This window comes from Balaenoptera ricei, chromosome 2 (genome assembly GCF_028023285.1).
Source record: "Balaenoptera ricei isolate mBalRic1 chromosome 2, mBalRic1.hap2, whole genome shotgun sequence".
In the NCBI taxonomy this organism is placed as follows: domain Eukaryota; kingdom Metazoa; phylum Chordata; class Mammalia; order Artiodactyla; family Balaenopteridae; genus Balaenoptera; species Balaenoptera ricei.
This window is the reverse complement of record NC_082640.1, coordinates 25,673,511-25,679,539: the sequence shown is the minus strand read 5'-3', so window position 1 is coordinate 25,679,539 and position 6,029 is coordinate 25,673,511.

Genomic DNA, 6,029 nt, shown 5'->3' with positions numbered 1-6,029 from the left:
GGAAGATCCCACATACCGCGGAGCAACTAAGCCCGTGTGCCACAACTACTGAGCCTGCGTGTCTGGAGCCTGTGCTCCGCAACAAGAGAGGCTGCGATAGTGAGAGGCCCGCGCACTGCGATGAAGAGTGGCCCCCGCTTGCCGCAACTAGAGAAAGCCCTCGCACAGAAACGAAGACCCAGCACAGCCAAAAATAAATAAATAAAATTTAAAAAATATATATATATATTTGAAAAATAATATTTAAAAAAAGGTAAATTTCTTATTGGAAGGATTAGTTTTCAACCAATCAAAGCAATTTAAAAGTTATGGAAAACCTTGTCAAACAAGCAGAACAGACATCGATTGGTAGAAGATGAATTAAAACTTTTAAAAAAATTCAGAAAATTCTACACACTTAAAAAAATTTTTTTTAACTGGGAAAAAATACAAACAAAATAAATAAATAAAGAGCGGCTATAATCCCACTTATCTGGAGAAAACCATATTGGTAAATATCCATTAAATACCATCTCCATATATATTTCCGTATTTTTAAGACAAAACTGGGATCCTTCCATATAAATTGCCACCCCACATAACTGAATTTCCCTAAGTCTTTATTATTGGACTAGTTAGTTTGTTTCTAAATGTTTTCTATTATCAACATTACAGAGCAGGGATAACTGTAGAGAATGACTTAGAAAGGAAAAACCCGAAGGGAAAAAAGCCAAAAAAATTTTTCTGAAAAACGGACAAAACTGCTTAGAGATACATTAAACAAAAATCATCCTCCATGGAATATCAAAAGTATCACGACACACGGGGTCCCTGGGAATTAATTTTTGATCAAATTATAATTTTGGTCCAACTATCACCTTAACTAACGTTTCCTCTCCGTGCATCCGTCCCTTTATTTCTCTCCTCCAGGCCCCCTCCAGGCTCTGTCGTCCCAGATGCTACTTCCCGAGCCTCCTCTCTTTCTAGAACCTCTGCCCTGCTAATTTCTAGTTTTCTTTATTAATTCTGCCATCTAATTTCTGCCCTCCTCCCTCCATGCTGCTGAGCACTGCTGGAGAAAAATCCTACAACTTGTTTCGCTAGGTGTCACTAGGTAAGTTTTCTCTCCTTGCTGGACCGGCCCTCCCTCACCCCTGGCCCCCACCCCCTCATGCCTCTTGTCTGGCCCCAATCTCCACAACTGGCTTATCCTGCCTGCTAATTGCAAAGCCTGGGTTATATACCTCCATCTCATTAAGCCCCAGATTTTCAGTTTGTAAAATAAATGGAATACTGGTTACAACTGACAGGAAATAGATTCAAGAATGATGTTTCTAATAAACTCAGAGATGAGGAGAAAAAAAGATTTCCTCCTGAGGATTAAGCTAGAAAATTCCCAACAGAGGTGACTGCATCTACAGTCTGTAAACCAAAAAGCTGTCTATAAATGTGTGACTTGGACTTCCTTGGTGGCGCAGTGGTTAAGAATCTGCCTGCCAATGCAGGGCACACGGGTTCGAGCCCTGGTCCGGGAAGATCCCACATGCCGTGGAGCAACTAAGCCCGTGTGCCACAACTACGGAGCCTGCGCTCTAGATCCTGTGAGCCACAACTTCTGAGCCTACGTGCCACAACTACTGAAGCCTGCGCACCTAGAGCCCACGCGCGCTCCGCAACAAGAGAAGCCACCGCAGTGAGAAGCCCACGCACCACAACGAAGAGTAGCCCCCGCTCGCCACAACTAGAGAAAGCCTGCATGCAGCAACGAAGACCCAACACAGCCAATAATAAATAAATAAAATAAATAAATTTATTTAAAAAAATGTGTGACAATGATTTGGAAATGCACAAAACTCCAACTGGAAAGGGAGGTGGAGAGAGTAGTAAACAGCTTTCAAATTGGAGATGTCCAGCCGATGAGGGAGGCCCCCGGGGACAATTGATTCCACCTGGAGAGTCCCCCCACAGGCTCTGGGCCTCAGAAGTGGGGACTTTGCACACCCCCTGTGCCTCCATCACGGGGTGGGGACACCCAGGCTGGACACCTTCTGTCCTCTCTCCAGGCCCTTTCTCCTGCAGAGCTTGGTGGAGAGGAGGCACTCAGCAAATTCATTTCATCTCTCTTTTTTTAAAATTTATCTATTTATTTTATTTATGGCTGTGTTGGGTCTTCGTTTCTGTGCGAGGGCTTTCTCTAGCTGTGGCAAGCGGGGGCCACTCTTCATCGCTGTGCGCGGGCCTCTCACTATCGCGACCTCTCTTGTTGTGGAGCACAGGCTCCAGACGCGCAGACTCAGTAATTGTGGCTCACGGGCCCAGTTGCTCCGTGGCATGTGGGATCTTCCCAGACCAGGGCTCGAACCCATGTCCCCTGCATTGGCAGGCAGATTCTCAACCACTGCGCCACCAAGGAAGCCCCATTTCATCTCTTAAATGTTCGAGGGGCACATCCTATTGCAAGAATGACTTCCCCGCTCCTTTTCCCCTAAGTCAGCCTGAACGCTCAGTCTGAGCCGCCTTCCTGTCTGGCCTCAGCTGAGACAGAGTACTCCCTGGTGCTCAGGTGTGTGTTCACCTCCTGGCTGCGCCCGTGAGAAAGTCATTTCACCTCACGAGGCATCATCTGTAAAATGGGGATAATACTGCAACCATGCAGAATTGTTCAATGTGACCCAAATAAAGGCTTCTCCTCCCCTGCCCGGTCTCTGTGTGAGGTAACAGGGCCAAAGGACCCTACTCTGGAAACTTTGACCAAAAAAAGAAAAAGTAGGTCATTAGCATACCTTCCTTTTAAGGACACAGTGCAGCATTTTACACTCTTTCACGTGTTAAGTTTCCTCAGGCTCCAGTATGGACGTCTCTCCCCGCCCTCAGTGTTTCCAGAAAGCGAAAAGGCTAAAATCTTTTCTTCTGTCACTGCTGTGCTGCTCTGGGCCCTGTCCCCTTTCTGGAAGCCTCCCAGAGCCCACATCCTGGCCCCACCTGACTTCGGACAGAGAGAAGGGCCCAGGCATCCCATGCTTCCTCCTCCCCGCTCAGTCCCCTCAAAAGGAAGCATCCAGAAGCATCCAGAGCCCCTGAGAAGTGTGGCTCTTTTCTCTCTCTCATGGGGTACATGTTTGTGTCCCCCGAGAACTCACCTGTTGGAGCCGTCACCCCCAATGTGATGGCATTGGAAGGTGGTGTCTTTGGGAGGTGATTAGGTTTAGATGAGGTTGTGAGGATGGGGTCCCCAAGATGGGGTTAGTGTCCTTATACGAAGACAGAGACCAGAGCTGTCTCTCTCCACCGTGTGAGTGCACAACGATATGGTGGCCGCCTACAGGCCAGGAAACCGCCCTCACCAAGAACCAAATCCACCGGCACTTCGCTCTTAGACTTCCAACCTCAAGAACCCGGAGAACATCAGTGTGCGTTGTTTAAGCCTCACAGTCTGTGATATTTTGTTATAGCAGCCTGGGCTGACTAAGACAGTCTCACTGCTTTTTTCTCAAACAATTTCTATGGGGAATTTCTGATGAATGTAGGTCTCCACCGTATTACATGAGGATTAAGGTGAGGTAATGTAAGTCAAATGCCAGTAATATAAGCAAATTGTAAGGTTCAAAACCTACGTGACCAGGGTTCTGAATCACCCGTTTAGTGCTCGTCAAAAGATTGGTAGTATTGCCTAACCAGAGCGGCTAAGAGAATACTCTGTTTCCCAGCAGAAATCTGCCTCTCTTGGGTGAGGTGGATCCTCGCGTGGTGCCAGTCTTGTAGGATGTGGAGTGGAAAGATTCACTTCCTTATGTCCAGGCCCTGAGCAGCAGATCACTCCCATTCTCTGTTTCCCTTTGAGCACTAGGTCTTTATCAAATGATTTCTACAGGATTTGCTCCTTCTCACATACTCTGCAAAATACCAGGCGCTAGAGACTGAATGTCTTTGTCCTTCCCAAAATGCATATGTTGAATCCTAATTCCCAGTGTGATGGTGTTAGGAGGTGGGGCTTTTGGGAGGTGATGAGGTCATGAGGGTGAAGCCCTAATAAATGGGATTAGTGCCCTTATAAAAGAGACCCCAGAGAGCTCCCTCACCCCTTTTGACATAAGAGGACAGACTAAAACATCAGGCAGTGCTTGCTTATCCAGCTGCCTCCTGCATGGTCCTGCAGCTGCATTCAAATAAATAACAGATTGGAAAATAAAAAACAAGAAGAAAAGAAGCACTGTGAGAACGGCTGGCTGGCTGATGGGCTGCATGGATAGGTGTGCAGACCATCATGGGCCCAGTTTGGGTTCTTTTCCCAAAATTCACCCAGTGCCTGGACAAACACATTTGTTCACATCTATTTCATCTGTTCACCAGTCTCCGGCCCCCAGGGATGAATGCCATCTCCTGTGATCTGGTCTACTCACCTCCTGCCACAGATTGGGTGAAGAGGCAGCCAGGGATTTACCTAGGCGGTCTCTCTCCATAGATATTCCTATTTTTTCTTCACTGTAAATTATGGTTATAAAATGCCCTTCTTAACCTCATTTAATGCTTTTTGCCCTGAAATCAACCCTGAGTAATAATAAGTTTGTGATCCCTGATTTCTTCATGTTTGCATATTCCTGGTATATCTTTTCCATTCTTGTATTTTCAAACTGTCAGAATCACTCTATTTTATGCATTTTCTTGTATACAGCATAGAGTTGTGTTATGGTTTGTGCTCCAGTCTGAAGTTGCATTTTTTTAAGTAGGTAAGTTTGACGCATTTATGTTTATTCCCATAAGATGTGTGGTCTTAGTTCTGTCATGTTGTTTTGTGATGGTTTCTGTTTTGCAACTTTTTCAAATATTTCACTGAGTGATTTTGTTTGATTTGCTGTAGTTGTGTGCCTGTGTTTTGAAAATTTGAAAGGTTTATATTTTAGTTCTGGGTTAATGATAATTAGAATGTTACATGATGTCCTTAACCATCTACTTCTTTAGATTGTCTACTGACTCCCTATGATATTGCTCTCTTTTGTCCCTTTTCCTCCCTTTTCTTTATCAGCAGATTTTAATTACTTATATTCTTTCTTCATATGTTCCTTTGTACTAAGATGTACATTTAAATGTTGACTATTTGATTTATTAGCTTGAAATGTTTTTACCCTCAAATATTTTACCAAACCAAACTTGGGTCCACTTGCCCACGTGCAGTAAAGCCAATCTACTGTACCAGGTTGTGGTGAAGGAAAGTACAGCATTTACTGCAGGGCACCAAGCAAGGAGAACTAGCAGCTCATGCTCAAAAGACCCGAATTCTCTGATGGCTTTCAGGGAAGGGGTTTTAAAGATAGTGTGAGGGAGGGGGCTGCAGGGTACCTGATCAACTTGTGCACAATTCTCGGATTGGTTGGAATTAAGGGGAAGTTTCCAGTATTATCAACCTTCCGGTTGCAAGGTCTAAGTGCTTGCAGTCAGCAGTTTTCATCTGGTGGAGGTCTGCTTCCTGTAAAAACAACTTAGGAATGTGTGTCAGATCTTTTTCTTTCAGGGAACTGGGAGTTGGTGATTCTGCTCTGTGGCGGATTTACAGTCTAAATTGTTACCTGTTTTCTGACCCAATAGCTATTCTTTATTTCTATATCTTCACATTCCTAATCATTATCTCTTGAGCCAGCCTTCTGAGACTCAGGGGAGCCTGGGAGACTAAAGCAAAAGCCTTTTACTTCAAAGGACAGGGACACAGGGGTCGTATATGGTTTCAAATATAGATGTGAAAATCATATTGACACGGAATCCCATTTTCTCCTTCCTCCCAACTTTTCTCATATCATTCTTGAATTGTGAGGCTTTATATCATGTACGTCTTTCCTGTAACCCTAACTTCATATCCATGGTTTCCTTAGTCCTACACTTAATTCAGCGCTCCTGGCCGTTTCTTCTGCAGCCGTTTCCCCATTCATCTCTCCTACTGTGATTTATCTTCAGCTTTGTGCACACTGATGAATGGTTCTGAACTGGACCTTTGCAGCCCTGCACCAGTCCTCCTCCTCCCCATCTGCGGTCACTGCTAGGCTTCCCCGAGTCTGAAA